Below are 17,813 nucleotides of genomic sequence, written 5' to 3'. Positions count from 1 at the left end.
GAGCAGAGCAGGCTGAGGGGAGGCCTCATGGCGGCCTGCAGCTCCCTCACGAGGGGAGCGGAGGGGCAGGCGCTGAGCTCTGCTCTCTGGGGACAGCGACAGGACCCGAGGGAACGGCATGGAGCTGGGACAGGGGAGGGTCAGGCTGGGGGTTAGGGAAAGGTTCTGCACCCAGAGGGTGCTTGGGCACTGGGACAGGCTCCCCAGGGCAGTGGTCATGGCACTGAGCTTGCCAGAGTTCAAGAAACATTTGGACAATGCTCTAGGACACATGGTCTGATTTTTGGGTTGTCCTGTGTGAGGCCAAAAGTTGGACTTGATGATCCACGTGAGTCCCTTCCAGCTCAGGATATTCTATGATTCTGTGATTCTCTTTGTTTTGAGCTGCATTAGGTTCTCCAGTCTCTGCCATGCACATTGTATACAGGGCTGGGGAGCGAAGCTGTGGCCGAATGAGTAATAACACTGCGGTACTGATAAGAGACAGAGCAACAGGCACAGGCATTCAAGACCCAGAACAGGAACACAGGACTCTGTAGCCCCTCCATTTCTTCTAGTTCAGGGGAAAAGTAAGCATTAGTGCTTAATAGTGCCAAATTTCTGCCTCTCCATGGATGTGCTGAGGAAATCAGCCTCCACAAGGGGATTTCAACCTAATTTCCTTTCTCAGACTTCATTACAGTGATTTGGCCCCACCTGCTCTTCCTAGAGATTATGCAGTCGAGTGACTCGTGGGTGAGCAGGATCTAGGGGGAATCCTAGCTCCAAATTTATCCCATGACTCAGAACCAGGCTTTGGAGGAGTCACTTGACCTTCACAGAGAGCACTAAGCCCAGGTGGAAAATTGGGAAAGTAACCACAGAACATAGCTCTTGCTGAAAACCAGAAAACCTTTTTCTGGACTGAGAACAGCTGTGTATTTCTGCTAAAACAGGTGTGGTTGATCAGATGGGTTTGTCTGCTACCATGACAAGTTATTTGTCGATTTAATCAGTTAGGAGGCTTCCTCTTGTTTATAGTCACTTGATGTAAGGGGGTTTGTTTGATTATAGAGAGGAATATACCTGTGTTAATTGCAAATGAAAGTCCAGTATTTCCTAAAAGTACCAGTTCATTTTTGTATTTGGGCTTTTAAAACACAAGGTGTATCTTTCTGTCATCTCTAAGTAACACTGCACAAGAATAAGAAAAGAAAAAAAAAATACACAAAGAAGTTGTTGTTCACATCATAATGGCTGCCATAATTGCATTTAAATGCAATACACTTTTGCTGATTAGTTTGCATGTGACTGAAACAAGAGGGTAAATAAACACTTAACAAGGACTTTATTTTGCTGTGCAGTAATTGCAATTTGCAGAACTATTGTGGTGGAGGTATGTCAACTGAATTGCTATTCTCTCTATTGCAAAAATAGGAAAATGCAATTAATTTCTGTACAGGACCCTCTAAAGATAGTGCAGCACGCAATCTGAGAGCTCCCATCAAGAGTCAAGTGGATTCAGTGAGGTTTCTGCTTGCCAGCAGCCCCCTCCCACACTGAAGCTGCTATTCCCATGTGCCCACAGCTAAATATAGCAGCCGCGCCACAGAATGACAGGAGAGCTCCCAGTCCTGGCTCCCAATCTCTGCTTCGTGCTCTCCTAATATGGATGAGCACCAAGCAGCCAAGCAAGCACTTGGGGAGGACCGTAGCGGGTGACCGGGTTCAGCAGGACCGTCCCTCCCCACGCCCCCTGGGGAACCGCACCATGGGAAATAGAGCAGACGTGGCCACGGAGAAGCTGTGCCTTAACCTTTTGGTGTCTTGGCTGTGGCTCAGCTGTCAGCAAAGCCACCCGGCTTCTCACGAAAGCACACAAAGTGTGCGATACCAAGTGACGCCAGCGCCCAGTTGACACCAGCATCAAGTGTTCCCACTTGTCCCCTATCTCTCACAGCCACAAACTGGGACATTGAAACATCTGGTTTAGGGCAAGGAGGGACAAAATGCTGGCAGTGTGTGCTGTGAATATGTTATAGGCTCATAAATGGAAATGTAAAGCAGCATGGGGATCATTGTAGTCACCCTCCCCATCCTAGTTTTACTAGCAGGACAAACCATGTATGCAGTGCTGGCTTGCACATCTCTGCAGGGCACTGAGCCGTGGAGGCCATGCAGATAGAGCCTGGGAGATTATTTCAGAGAGCAGCAATAGCTGATTTCATCTACAACTATTTGCCAAAGTTTTTATTACTAATTTTAAAATCTTTCCTGCATGACTGTATTAGTTTAGCAGGAGTCCCCAAAGCCACAAATCGTGAAACTCCGTCAACAGAGCTACAGGGAGGAAAGTGGCCTCTCTGCAGAGGGTCAGCAGGTTTGCTTGAAAAAAGCTATGACTGTGGCACAGGCTGTCTGCTGCCCCTCTGCCTCTCAAAGAGCATTTTCTGTCTCCAAAGCCCACTTTCCGAAGTGCCAACCGTCTCCAGCCCATTAAAGATCTCTGCTCCCTTTGACATCAACCTGCAGGCACCAGGGAGCCCTGCAGTCTGTGAATTAGAACACACTGGTTGGGATTTTCAGCCCCCGGGGCAGTGGTTACTCAAACCCTAAAAGCACCCTCTGGGCATGCAGAAGCACTCATTTACACACTTCCAGCTCTTTGAAGGTTTATAGGGAAATATATTTTATAAGTCTGTAATGCACAAAGGCCAGCCTAAACAGAACTCATGATGGAAAAAGCATGGAGAATGAATATTTAAAGCAGTAGAAAGGTGTAAACTGTTACCAATATGAAAATGGGTAAGAGAAGGAGGAACTTGCTTGGCATAAAATTTACTGTGTAGAAATGTGTAATTTATAGCACATTGCATCCATTTGCTCCTTTATATTGGTGTGGGGAGAGAGGAAACAATGCACAGAAAGCTGAAGTAATTTATTCAGATCACAAGGTACGAGACCAACCATCCCAAATTCTAAATCTTTGGATAAGGGACATCTCTAGTAGGATCTCATACTCAGGAAAGCATTTACATCTTGAAAACATTTCTATCTCTGTGGCTGTTGTCAGTGGATAAGTTCCTGTAGCTCTGGTAGGTAAAGGCAGATGGGAACATCCCACAGGAACATCTTGCAGTGTGTGTTAGAGCTCTGCCGAAGCTGATGGCAGAGTTTTCATCCCTTTTTTACTGTGTTTCATTTCCACTATCAGTGATGCATGAAGGAAGCTAAAACTGCCGATAAACACAGGTTTCCTGTTGCTCAGGTTGCCTCAGTACTGCAAGTGACAAATACAGGTTATTTATAGTCAGAATAAGCCAGTAGTGACTGTCTGTGTTTCCATCACTATAAACTGAATAAACTGATTGCCCTACGCTGCCTTGTTAAGCCCTACTGCAGCAAACTCCTCTTTACACATTGAGCCAGCTTACCAGCTAATGTTCATCAATAATAAATCAGAAGTGTGATCTAAAACACCTGCCTTCAGAAGGTAAACTGAAGCGGGCCACTAGGAAAAAGGTACAGATTGGAGGCATCGCTCTGATATAAAATGCTGTACCTGTGGCTCTTGGAAATGCTCACTGATGGAAAATAATCACGCCATCTGCTTCAGGCTACTTTAGGTATGCATGTAGACATTTCAGAGTGCCTAATGTAGGATGAATATCTCCTCACACAGGATCTTTCTGCTGATTACCTTCTCAGCAGCTTTAATTCCTTGTGCTGCACACCAGTCAGCTCTGCTTCATTTGAATGCCTGTGTACTCAGGACTGCTAGCAGGTCAGAAAAGACCAACTTGATAGAGCTACATAAACTGCATGTATCTCTGTCAAAGGCAACAGTTTGTTGGATTTCAAATATTTTTTTTTCTTTAGATAAAATCTCCATAAATATGAAAATTCAGTTCCATCTACTTTTGAGGATGTTTAAGCAGAAACTCTGAGCTTTTCAAGCATCTCTTATCAACCTTGCTTCCCCAGAAGAAAAGTCAGGCAATTAAAACAAGAAAAAAAAAAAGCAAATAAATAAATAAATGAAGACAAAATAAGATGGAGTTGCCAAATCCAGGCTTTTTACAGGAAAGACTGATTTAAATGTCAGCCTGCTCTGTTTCTTTCCAGGTCCCAGACTTATGCCAGTGAGTGCTTCAGTTTGCTATTGGGAGCTGCCCAAATACCACAGCGAGGGTGATGAGGTAGATTGGGCAGAGGAGATCCCAGAAGCAGACATGAGGTATTGGCCATGCCCTTTGTGTGGCCAGGCAGTCCCCAGGTTCTCTCCTAGAAGAAACCTCACCAGTCTTGTCCCAGGCAGCTGTTAAGGCAGCACCTTGCAATAGGCCAACCAAAAGGTGAAACTGAGAAAAATCAGGGTTCAGCCTGTTGCCTGAGCTAGCGTGTTGAAAGACAGTGGCTGGAAAGTTCATCATGTGGGAATCTGAGAGCCAGCAGATTCTGGAAATACTCAAAAACTGCCAAACTCATTGGCAAAGGTGGGCACAGTCAGGCCATGGCAGTGGATCCTCTTGCCCATCTCCTCACACCTTGCATCCCTCTTGCCAGGTTGCCTTCCAGCTGATTCTCATCCAGCCCTTGGTCTTGGCCAGGTTCAGGGAAAGAAAGGAAATTATACCATCTGGATCTGATGAAAAAAAGACAGAGAGCAGAATGTCACCAGCATACTGATGGCACAGCAGCCAAGACACAGCTGCCACGCAAGTGCTCATCAGGAGCTGTGACAGAGCGAGTCTGGTGGGACGCACCTCTGAGCTTACTGACAAGGGAAAAACTGAGTTAATGATCAGATCTTGCCAAATTCTATCAGGGGAGGCACTGGGACTCTGATCAGCTTCATGCGAAGTTGTTGGCAGAGGACGTAGTCAGCTTTGCCATTTTGAGTTAATCCATCATTTGTGGCAAGAAGTCTTGCTCAAAGAGCACTGATGCCTCCATGCCCTAAGTGTGATCAGGGGAGGACAGAAGAAGCAGCCAAGCCTGGAGCACTGCTGCTGTGGCTGCATGGCCTCTCTCGAGCAGGAAGGATGGCAGTGAAGCAGTACCTAGTGGGTGATCAAGACTTATTGAGCAGAGGCCTAAATAGTGCTTGTTTAACCATACTTCTGCAAATATTTTCAGCATTACAGTTACCACCCACAGCAGACCATGGTGTTCTCAGTTTCTTCTCACAAGGAAAATGCACTCACCTCAAAGGCTTCAGTTCCCCCCACATCTCCAGGGCTGCATGTTTCACCAGCACAAAGCAGATCCTGGTAGCAGATCCAGCGCGGCCACACAAACGCACAGCTTGGCACAAGCTGAATGCCTCCCCTGGCACAAGCTTCCAACACCTTCCCAAACACTTGAGCCCGCTAGATGAAAGCTCAGTGCAGCAGCTCCTCGTGGGGACACTGCAAGAAAGATGAGCACTGAGTCTCCTTTCATGAAGCTGCTGAACATTCTGACTTTTAATTCCACTTCACCCTAACCTCTGAGGCATAAAAGGCATCCTGTGTCGAGAGCCCCTGGTGGAGTGAAGACCTGAATACACAAACTCCCCCATTCTTGCATTTGGATGTACTGGCTGGCTTTTTCCATGCCAGAGACAGGCTGTCCTTGAAATTAAGGTGATTCATCTCAATTCAATCTATACTAAGACATTTTAAAACCTCTCATTTACCCTGCATCACACAGACACTTAACACAGGCACACTATTATTCTCTGTAACATACAGTGCTCCTTGGTTCTCACAGGCCTCCTGGCTTGCATCCTAGCAGTTTTATGTTCTCTAATATTAGATAAATGATGTATTTGGCCCATTTTTCTTGTAATTCCTGAACTTTCAATCGGAGCAATATAATCTAAATCAGGAAAGGGATTTGCATGGACTTTCTTACACAGTGACACAGAAAGCACTCCTTGGCCAACCTCAAATGTATGAAGTGGTCCTGCCAAATGGATGTGGAGTCTAATAGGTAACTATTATGCATCATAAGGACTTCCAGAGGGTGTTCAGGCAAATAAGCCATTTTAGATATAAAGCCATCTATCTGGTGCCAGATGGGAAGAATTTAACCATTTTCAAACTCTCAAAGATATGTGTTTATGATGCCTTAGTCTTCAGTTATTCTAGAAACCTTCCAAGCTTGGGAAATTTCTAATTGCCAACTGTCCGTTCTATTCCATTCAGATGAACTGAGACTTTTACAGCTGTAAAAAAGCATATAAATACCAGAATAAAAATCCTCAGCCCGTCTGTGGGGTTGGATACTCCTGACCCCTGTCAGATCAGGTCGGTCCTTTGTGGAGGACTGTGGAGCACAAGGAAGGCCATGGCACTTCCCAAGGAGTTGATCAAGCTCTTCTTGCAGCAACTCTTGCAGGACCCTCGTTTTTGGGACAAGAGGTGTGGCTGGGCTGGCATGCTGAGAACCTGCAGTGGTGCTGGCAGTGACATGGAGAAGGGAGGGTGCTTGCAGGACCACGGGGATGCGTGCACTAGGGGCCTCCTGTAAAAGGAAACTTCACAGTCCTCAGAAGGAAAACAACATTTTGATTCCGCAGACCTGGCTTCTCATTCTCTCTGGGGCAGCCTCCCAAGATCTGTGTTCCCGAAATATCAAGGTTGGGTACATTTTTTAATAAACTGGGCAATTACTCTGACTACAAGAAATGCAGATGCTTCCAGCCAGCTCCAACATTTGTGAACAAAGGGCAAAGCTTCGTGATGCATTATTTATAACTTGAAGACTGTAATGAAAGGCTGCTCAGTCTGAGGAGAGAAAGACAAGGAGAAATCCAGTAACATGAATAGATGAGTTCAGGTGTAGATTTATGAGGCAGGAAGGCAGGAAAATGGAGAGGGAATGGTGGTTTAGGAAGCTTTACTACACTGACCCTGTCTCCCAGCCCCTGGTACAGCTCTGGGAGCTCACATGTCCCCAGGGTTGTGACATCCCTCATCTGAGAAGATGGAAAAGGAGTGAAGCAGTTGACAACAGGAGGCACTCCCAGAGCTTGCTTCTTTTAATGGAAATGGTCAGTTTTTCACTTTCCAGCCACAATGTATTCATAGTCACTGAACACAAGTCATGTGGTACCAACATGAATCCCTCCTCAAATTTACCTCATGGATATACTTTATACAGAGAAGCCCTCCTCTGTCATTGCATTTGTTTTGTCAGCTTCTGAAATCCAGAGTCCAGGTTTCCCTAACACGAAAGGTTTCCAGTTATCCTGACCATCTCCACTGCCTGCTCCTGCAGCTGGAGATGCCTGTGCTCCTCCTTCCTCAGCAACCAGATGTGCTCCCTGCCCCAGGGGAAACCACTGTGGCTGTGGCTCCAGTTCCTTCCAATCTCTGATGGAAATCCCTGCTTCACTCTTCACCTCTGTCTGCATCCTAGCATCACACTTGCAGAACGGCCATATTCACAGCCATTCTGCAACAGCCATTCTACAACATCCTCAGCCATCCCTTCCCTTCCAAGTCACTTGTTTCCAACTCACAAACTCCCAATTTGCAGTGGAAGATTTTGTTTTTGAGTTCCTGTGGTATGGAATTTCATCTCATTTCTAGGACTCCAGCCCTTAAAATCATCCACTACTATCTGGGCATCATTCAAAAAAAAATATCAATGGAAAACCAGGGTCCATGCTCAAAACTTCCTGAAGAACGGTCCAAAGGCTCTGTGTCAGCCTGTTTAGATATTTCTTATCAGGGACCTTTGCTCTCAGTCTTCCAAACAGGAAATAGCCCAGTGGAAGCACACGATACATTCAGCTTCACTGGATGAATTACGTTTTAAACAGGCCTCCTAAATTCCTGCTGTCCCAGTGCTGGAAAACCTCCAGGTTTAGTGGTGTGAGAGGAAAGCAAGTTCTCAGCAATACCTCAAGGGGGGTTTTACTTACTTCCCCCAAAAGATTTGGACCCAAATCAACTTTCTGTTAGCTACAGCATCCCTTAATAATTTATATGACTGATATTCACTGACAGCCTCTACTTCTGCCCTTATACCTTTGTTTCTCAGCAATGCCTACCCTTTAACGTTTGTCTTCTACTGTCTTTTGCTGCTCGACCATGTCTCTGTCCTGCCTGCAACAGCTGGTTTCACATCCTGCACAAGTAGGTCAGGTTCCCCTATTTTGTTGCCTAGGTGCCTGGTGTTTGTGTGTGCAAACATTTGCATTGTTTCTCTGCAATCACAGCTGAGCTTGGGCAACAAACAGTCAGTTGACATGGAAAACTGTTAATTTAGTTTGCAAGTATGACATGTGACTGATGAGGGTTGATAATCCTACTGGAAAAAAGGTGCCAGTTTGCCTTGTTTCCATCTTAGGGATAAGTCGTTGCATACACTCACAGCCAGCAACTGGCAGTCTCACTTCAGGGATTCACAACTGAAGAGAAATCCAATGAATCTGCTGAAAAGGCTCAGCTGGGGGACAGCGGGCTGGCAAGCACATAATCTGATAGCTGATCACTTTCAGCTTCAGGGCCACGGGCAGAGTAGCTCAAAGAGTTGTGCATGAAGTATACGGTGTGGGGAAGAGACCTGAGCACGTGTGCATGCGTTCAGTGCTATATCCCTGCTCTGTTACAACTGTTCAACAATCTTGCAGAAGTTGCTCTGCCAACTTCCAATTAGCTCAACAGAAATGGCAGCCTAAACAGATCCATTTGGTCTTTCTTTGTTTCTGTCCCATCTCAAAGGATAGTGACAAGCTGAAGCAGTTCTCTCCTTCATATGTTATTGTTAGTAAAAACCTACAATCACCAGGCTGCTTTTTCTGTTTGCACTTGCTTTAGAGCAAGTTGGTGTTTGTAGGAGAGGTTTCAGGGACACCTCGTAAACGAGTTCTCGTTACAGTGTAGTGAAGCATGGCATTAAGCAGTGTGCATTTTCCTTTCGTGCTTGCCAATACGCTTCATTTTCGTCATGGAAAAACCACCTGTGGTGACCAGGAAATCACTAACCCGACTTCCCCGGACTTTCACCCTCTGGGTTCTAGTCCATACTCTAAGATATGAATTATTCAGTGGTGGCAGGTCCCCTTCCCCCACATCCACAAGCACTATCCTTTCAAAGCATGCTGGCGGTGGAGCCCATCAATGGCTGGTTGGGTGAGGTGTCTTCCCCAGGGCCCTTCCAGCCAAGAGAGATTCTGTAACTCTAGTCTGGGGCAAAAAGCAGCAGATGAGATTGGTCTTTCTCTCGGTTTGGCTTCTATGCATATCCAGAGCCTGAGATTTCAGACCAATATGCTCTCCTGGAGCACCAGCTTTACAGCTCTGCGTGGGTAGATGTGGGACCAGAAGGGAAAGGAGCAGGAGTTGTATGTACAGCTGATATGCCACACTGCTGTTTGTACAAAAAGCTGAGAGAACAATACTTTCTTTTTGTTTGTAGATAGTAGAGATTATTTAAAATCATTCCCCTAATTCAGTCATGTCAATCACCTTTGCCATCAAAAATGACAACTTTGTTTGCCGGAAAGGTTTGGATTTGCATCCATACATGACTTAAATTTCATCCCAATGAAAAGCGATGCCTTGCTACTTTACATGTGTACTTACAGCATTAACAAGCTTGCCTCAGACCCAAGAGCAAACAATGCTGTCCTCTCAGCAGTCTTAATGTGCTCTTTGTAACCCAGATATCAAAGCAGAGCTCAAGGCTGTCTGGGGAGTCCACCTGGGATGGGCCTGGCACGGAGCCGCAGTGCTTGTCGCAGCCACGACACCTGGGCAGCAGGACAGGCATCTGTCCTCACAGCCCAGCATCAGGAGTGACGCAAGTGCCCTTCGATTTCCTTTGAAAGACTAAGTGCTGCTGGTCAAAGTCAATATCAAACTCATGCAAAGCCTTATGCAAAGAGTTCTCGAAGGCAGTTACTACATGAATAAGGGCTGAGAGAGTGAGAGAACAGGCTAGCCTGGTCTCAGCATCTATCTGGGGCAATAAAACACTCCCTGTTTGGCACATGCTAACAGTCTGGGAAGCAAGGTGCATTGATTGCTCCTACTGGCACTGTTAGGAAGCAAGGAAACCCTCCTGTCCTCAGGAGTGCTGGGGAAAACCCGGAAATGTGACTCTGTGGACTCATACCAGAAAATAACCCTGCCCTTGAATAAACCTCCTGTGGTCTAAAGAGCATTGCTTTACTGCACCAGCAACACTGTGACAGAGAAATAAAGAGCTAGGGCTGGCTGGAAGGATCGTTTCAACAGAGAAACTCCCAAGGGCAACTGTTTGTTTCTCACTCATTGCAAGCTTTTTGTGTGTGTAATTGAATTTTCATTTTGTGTGTGTAATTTAAACCCCATTCAACAACAGACCTTTGCATGGCTGTAGAGACAGAAAAAATAACTTACCTTTTTCTTGTGCTCACACACTTTAGAAGTAATATAACTTCCTGCCCACCATAGCTAACTTTTGTTTCAAAAGGGAAGTAAACAAAACAGCTGATATTTATTAGGGTGAGCTCAAAAGTGGCTTTAATAAAAGAGAATTTGAGATAAGCTTAAGGCATTCATATAAATACCAATGATGAAACTGAAAGAAAAATAAAGCAATATGAGATTTTTGCCTATTTTATTCTGCTCTTTAGAGAACCCTATGAATATCATGCCCTTCTGTACCAAACTGCAGACATGGCATTTATTGGAGGCAATAATTGTTCCCTCGTTCTGTATGCAAAAATCCCCCCCCCCAAAAGAAAAATAGGCTTAAGGACCAGAACACTACTTTTAATCTGTGTTTCAAGAGATGAATCAGAGTAATTACATGACAGGAAATGTAAATTATTTCTTTAACCACAAATTTTGGCTGTATTTGGTTCAGTTTTAAAAGCACATTCTCGAATGTTTTTCAGAGTGTGGCACAAGCCTATTAAAATTGTTTTCCACAGACTACACAAGCTGTCCATTTCACACAAAAAATGGGCAAAAGAAACTTAAATTGGCACTATATCCACTATCTACAAGAACAAAAATTGAGTAATTTGTTGAACACTGGCCCAGGAAGTGACAGGCATATTAGAAAAACTGTATTGCAGACAGGAGGCAATTTCTAGATGGTAGCAGAATAAACCTTAGATTAAGAACTAGCTAAGCATGATCTGGGTCAAAATGGAGCTGGAAAATGAGACTATTGGTCTAGCAGGTTAATATTATATTTTAGTCAGGCGAAGATGATCTGAAGGTGAAAGTGTAGCAACTGACCGAGGAGAGGGATAGCAGTAAATATGAGTTCAACACAAAAATAGATACAGATGGTAAAGGATAGCAGTACTCAAACACCCTCTAGAGAGTGTTGCACAGCCCACATGGCAGTCATTAGGTCAATACCTTTAATTGGTCCCCACCAACCATCATTCATAGACCTAAAGCATATCTGAGTCCCTTCAAGACACAGCAGCACGCAGGTCCTTGTGCAAGGAAAATACAGACTCACATGTCCACAAGGGGTTGGTTCCTTAGTGGGAAAAATCCCCTTGCAGATTTGGTAGTTAGCGTTAATTTGCTGGTAAAAGTTCCTGAGGTCTGAGCTAAGCAAGCACCAATCACCCTGCTCTGAAGTCACCACTTCTTTGTTTCCAAAGAAGTGGTAGAAAGGTCCAAAGGAAAAAAAAAAAAATATGTAAATCCCATTTTTGGATATTATTATAGGAAAATATGAACACCCAAGAATTTTGAAGTGGGTTTTTCCTCTCTGTTGAGAAAGAGCACTAATGTAGAGTCTTGTGTGAAGAGTCCTTGAAATGGTTTGACTCTTGGGATACTTTTGCATTAGGGTAAAGGGAAAAGCTTCTGCTCATCTGCAGAAAGCTTAAGGTCATATAGTCATTTGGGGACAGGTTCCCCCCACTTGGCTCCCTCCATATACAAAGCATTGCTAGCAAATCTAACCCATTTTACCTACACTGTTGGATATGGTGATTAAAAGAAGCTTTTCTTTCACTTGGGCTGGAAACCTGCTTACTTTGCAGAGCAGCTGTGCCCACAGCAATCACCTCCCAGTGCCTTCCAACAACCCCCAGCCACAGAAGGGCAAGCAAACACGAACAGCAAGGAAGCACTGGGCAGCTCTGCTGCCCTCACACCCACAGCAGTGGGAGGCAGGGGATGCTCTTGGGTTCTGTGCTGCCACTGCATGCCCACGGCACTGCCTGCACCACAGAAAAGCAATATGGCAAATACTGGGGCACCCACAGTGCCCAGGGATTAATTTAACACCCCTCACACACCACCACTACCATTTAATTTAATTTTACTTTATTTTACATCTCAAGGAAAAAACTAGAGGCTCCTGTCCCTCAGCAATGGATACTTTGTGCTGGAATACAATATTCTGTTTTCTTGCTTTTTCGCATCATGCTGCCATTCCCTGGGTGGGAACAGAATAAGTGGCTCTCTTTACCACAAACAAAGCAGCTTTTAAGACAATTTAAAAAGAGATCACAATTAAAAAACAATTAAGAAAGAACTGGTCTGTTCTTCTTTAAAGTCTGTGCTAACATAACTGAAAGGAGATCTGGACACAACTCTGGGAATTTGTTTAGCAGAAATATTTTAAAGGATGTTGAAAAAGAATAGCCCAAAATGTCAAGTGCTTGTCGTCTCCCCACTCCTCTCCCCCTCCCCTAAAGGGCTCCACTTATGACAAAACACTTGGAAAGAAAATCTGCAGTTCTCCCACTCAGCTTTTCATTTCGAGTCAGCCTTGCCCCATACAACACAACAACCTCTTGCTGTTCATACCCCAGTAATTTTGGCTAATGGACGTAGTTAAACAGTGAAGCAAACTCAGGTGAAGCCACCTTTGGAATCCAAACTCACATCTCCAGTGATCTCAACCCTGACACAGATTTTCAGGCCCAGATAGACACTTCAGCATTTCTTTCATTCAGCCTCTTGCCAGCTGCAGTTTCTAGCTGGATGCACTGTTTACTTTCCAATACACACAGCTGCAAAAGCCTGAGCACAGCTGGGCTTGTGCTCTCTAGAAACTGAATGTCTCCTTCTTTGGAACCCCAAACCAACCAGGCGTGCAAGATGCTTCAGCAATATTCAAAGCAGCAAAAAATAAAAATAATAATAATAAAAAATCAACAGGAAATTTGTGCTTGTGCTTCTCTTTCATCACCAACCCTCAGCACCCAAACCATCCCCCTTCATTTTTTGCACTGCTCTGCCTACTCTGTTGCAAACCAGTGGAGCTGAGGAGCCCTGATCACATCCTGTGTCCCTCCTGCAGCTGCTGGGGAAGGTGCTTCTGGCTGGCCCGAGGCAGCTTGTGCTGGATGCTGGATGCTGGATGCTGGATGCTGGATGCTCACCCAGCTGCAGCCAGGCCTGGAGGGAGCCGGGGGGAGCCCACACACGGCGATCAGTGATCAGCTCAGATCCAGCCCAGTGAGGAAATGCAGCAGCTTGGCACTTAGCCCCACTTTGTAAAGCTGTTGTAAGCACATTACAGGTGACAGGAGCCCAGGTTCGGCCTCTCGCCTCAGAAGAGCTGGGACACACCAGCAGCATTCCCCACGCTCGGGGGAGGAACGGGGACTTCCCTCCTGCTCCCACGGCCACGTGGCTGAGGATGGGCAGCAGCACCGAAACAAGGGTGGCAGAAACATGAATCACTCCCATTTCCTCCTCTCACGCTTTCCTGAAGAGAAAAACCACAAAAGAGTAGAAGCCACCAGCTTCTGTGCATGCACCAGCAGGGTCTGGCAGTGCTGCTACCTGCTTTTCACCGAGTTCATGTGGATTCGGTGATTTATGGTAAAGCCAAGTTAAGAGCTTAAATGCAAAATGAGCCCCCGGTCACCCTCTTAATGAGGCGGCTGTTCCCTTTTTATCCCCTTATCCCTTAACCCAGGATTAGCAGTAATACGACATTTAGAAAGGCATTCAATTGGGTGGCTTTATCTCAAAGATCTCTGGAGATGCGATCACTAAATACAAAGATTTGTGTCACTGTTCCGTGGTGGCTTTCAGAAAATAGGGGAAACCCTTCTGGGGCCGACTCTCCCCTGCAAGTTGCTATTTGGAGCCTACACGTGGCCTTGCGAGCCTGCTATGAAGCGCAGTGAAAGACAGGCAGTGCTAGGCAACGAAGAGGACAACACGCAGGGAGCCAGCCCTCAGGTTGGAACAGGCTGCGAGCCATGAACGCAACCTTTCCAACTTTCGAGGAGCTCTGAATTTACTCACACACAGATTAGTAACCAAGCATTATTCTTAAAAAGGCTTACAGCTAGCCGAGCTCGGTCTTGAAGGTCTTTGATGCCAAAGCAGAGCTTTCCTTTCCATCCACAACTGTGCACGGAGAAGATGACAAATTAAATTAGCTATTGTTACTCCAGCGGTTTGCTGGGACTAAGAACATGTTTTTGAGAGAAAAAACAAAACAAAACCAAAACACTCTGGAATTTAACAATGAAACAAAACCAGCCCCATTTTAATATTTGTATACATAAACTCCAAAAAAGAATTCACTTCCATTTGTGCATTGCTCCCTCCCTACTCCCACCCCAATTAATGAATATACATCAACTAGCTGAATGATCTGTTGTCCAAGGCTCTGGATTTTTGGCTTAGCACTGATATGCTTGGCATTGATTGCACTAATTTAGAAGTTTTTTGGATGTTCTAGCTTGCCATTATTCCATTATTTTTAAAGTGAAACCCTGAAAAATTATTAATGCTCCAAGGAGAGGCTGAACAGCTTTAAAAATCTGACCAAAGAATTAAAAAACAATGAGATTGTTGCACTCTGAAGAGAAGAGCTCATGATGTCCTTGCCCAGGCTTGCTTCCCCAGAAAGAAAGCGCACACTGAAGCTGTTGACGTGGGTGGCTTCTTCCTCATTGCCAGGTCTCTGGGTTCCTGTGCTGAGAGAGGGGAGGTGGAAAGTACAGAGAAGGAAACTCTAGCTTTGCTACTTCAACTTCAAGACCCCAGAGACCTGGCAAATTACTACTACAAGTCAGAGGGCTGTCCCAGAAGACAGAAGAAGAGCAAGAAAACAACTGTGGAAAGGCTTCTTGGTAAGGAAAAACAGAAAGGTAGCCAAGACCTGTAGATGAGGAGTGTTGGTGGGGCCAGCATTTGCTGCTCCACAACAACAAGCCCCTGCAGAAGAAGGGCTGCAAAGCAGATGGAGGCTCCTCTGAACTTCTGGGAATTGTTCCCAAAGAGGTCTTGCCATAGAGCTGTATTCCCCCATCCCATCTCCAGGAGGAACCCACATCTTGCATGAACTTCAGATGCATCTCCCAGCTCAGTTTTCTCCTGCAGCAGGGCTACAACCAGTCCTGCACTTATATTCTTGGCAGGAAGACTTGCTCTATAAACAAGTGCTTGAAAAGAAGAAGCAGATGCTCTCCTCCTGCATGTAACTAAAGTGAGGAGCATAATCAGAGACTGATTATGAGACTGATTTCTGCTCCGTAATTTAATACATGGTGCAGGTGATGGCATGTATTGTACACCATGTGCCATATAGCACGCGTTCAGGTTGTACCACATCACAACCTCAGCTCCGAGAAGGCAAGGCTTTTTCAGCAGCATTTCCCATTTCTGGGCAAGTTCTTTTCAGCCTATGAGCGATGGAATAATGTCCTTATTCCACCTGCAACAAAACGCATGTTCTGAGAACATAATCCATAGTTCATAGGCTTAGAAGATCAGAAACCCAGGAGGACCAGGCAATTTCACATTATCCACTGTGAAAATGTCAGCATCCGCACAGTTTGTTCCAATGGCAATAAGCTAAACCAGGGTGTTCAAACACAGCGATTTAATCACTCCAATGATAACCCTCATTATATTGTCTAAACGGTGGCACAAGTTACACTATTGCAGGAGCAGAAAGGGTATTGAAAAGGGAAGATAACCAAAGCTGTATTTTATTTAATCACCATTCTGAGCAAAGAAAAGGAGAAGATGAGGTGCAGTTTCTGTGGGAAATATTTGAGGTTGCTGTTTAGAAATGGACAATGAAATAATAAACAAAATATAAGCTCAACACAACACAGCCCTGGCACTGTAAATCAATGAGGGGCAAAGAGGCACAGTGCTTTTGAAGCTTGTTAAGCCATGCTAAACAGCCAGCCTGTTGCTGTTGTGCCTTGGTAGGGGGACCTGCATGAAATGCAAGGGAGCTGCTGTAAGGAGCAGAAATGCTTTGCCAGCAACCAGGCAGAGAAGCTGCACAAGCCAAAGGAATGTGAAGATAAATAAATGCTACTTAGAAAGAAAAGCTCTGGGTTTTGTGGCATTTTTAAACATATAATGCTTCAACAATTTGGGTCCTGCTCCACAGAGCTTGCTCTTCATTCTTAGCTTTTCAGATGCAAAGGATTTCAGCAAGGTGGTATGTCCTTCAGCATCTCTGCTTTTCCCCCATCAGGGCGGGAGCAGTATTGTGATCCTTCTTTGAGGCCTGCATCCTGGTCTCATCTTCAAGTTGTCCCTTCCACCAAATACTCATGTTCAGGCTGCAATATACAGCTGTTGCTTTGTCCTACTGCAAAACCATCTCCCCTCAGCCCACCAAATTTTCACATCTTCCATGCTCTTGACTGTTATTTTTTCCTCCTCTGTGGCAACTGTTCTGGAAACACTGCTGTCCTTTCCTTTGACATCATGATCACCATAAGCATAAATATAAATATAAAAGATATATATATATATATATATAAAAGAAATATTGCTGCTAAGATCTTTTTTTCTATACTTCCTTCCTGACTCTTTCAAGTCACCCCACTGGTTTCACCTTCCACCACATCAAACACATGCTTTCAGCCCTCTCTCTCTAAACCCCTGCCATGTCATATCATTCAGAGCAATGTCATATCACCACTCCATAACCAGGAGCATCCCAGACACCCAAATCTCCGTTCCTCCCACAAGCCCTTTTGCTTGCTTTCTCCCCCTTGACCCCCTATAGGTTTGCAAAATTCCTTCCAGCACCCACAGAGGCAGCTTTCCGCACCCACCTCAAAGCCTGCTGTCACCACGAACTACCCAGAAGAAACAATCTGAGGAAGGATGGTCATGCAGCGAGCTGGCTCTTCCACTCCCAAGAGAGGAAAAAGGTGTTCGTGCTGTCCTCTTCCTGCTTCCTTTTTTTTTCGCACGTTGCACACACAAGACTGAGAATTTGACTTGCACATTGCGCGAGACCTCCACCTTGCCCAGCTTCAGCTAAGTACCTCTAAGTGAAAACATTGCAAGTAGATTAATTCTAGTAAGGAGACTTAGGTTAAGGAAAAAATTCCCTCACTTTTTACATCATCTTGCCACCTTGATCTAAGCCACATTAAGAATTTATATTCCCTTTAGCCAATGTCTGTGAAAGACTTCAGAATTTAGAGTCACAGCCAAGGCTGCCACATGCCATCGGTGTATGTGTGTATGCTCATGCATATACACATCAAGACCTTCAGTACCGAACCTCATGTGTTCTCTTACTAAAAAATAAGACCCAGTTTTGATAAAGATTTTTCATCAGAATTCACCACGATCATGCAAGAATTTTAATATTTAGTTAAAAAAAACTGTGACCTTTTAGACTCTTCTTTCAGTGTTTATTACATTTTTCTATCTAAATTGTAATGACTTTAATTTTAAGGGTTTATTGTTGTTATAAAGATGAGGAATGGGAGGGTACAGTCCATTGTAACACAGCAGAATGCAGTAAATATGGTTTAGTGCAGAAAATGAATGAGGTGACCCACCTACACACAATGCAGAACAAAAGCTTTTTCAAAAAGAAAGAATAGCAACACACTCTCAGCAAGTGAAAGAACTGGGGAAGGT

The 17,813-nt window shown here is 44.9% G+C and overlaps 1 long non-coding RNA gene across 2 annotated transcripts; it reads right to left on the bottom strand.

The window, feature by feature from the left end:
- Positions 1 to 3,824: 3,824 nt before the first annotated feature.
- Positions 3,825 to 17,388, bottom strand: LOC113843479 (uncharacterized). Of its 2 annotated transcripts, XR_005261547.2 has the most exons (4): positions 16,991 to 17,388; positions 6,213 to 6,489; positions 5,187 to 5,390; positions 3,825 to 4,624 (listed from the first exon to the last, which is right to left on the bottom strand). It is a non-coding gene; the product is annotated as an uncharacterized lncRNA (long non-coding RNA). The 2 variants fall into 2 exon arrangements; XR_005261538.2 differs by lacking the exon at positions 6,213 to 6,489 and having other exon boundaries at positions 16,991 to 17,353.
- Between the last annotated feature and the right edge of the window lie 425 nt (positions 17,389 to 17,813).

Source organism: Anas platyrhynchos, chromosome 1 (assembly GCF_047663525.1).
Source record: "Anas platyrhynchos isolate ZD024472 breed Pekin duck chromosome 1, IASCAAS_PekinDuck_T2T, whole genome shotgun sequence".
Lineage (NCBI taxonomy): Eukaryota > Metazoa > Chordata > Aves > Anseriformes > Anatidae > Anas > Anas platyrhynchos.
The sequence above is the reverse complement of the archived record's forward strand: the minus strand, read 5'-3'. Positions and strand labels throughout refer to the sequence as shown.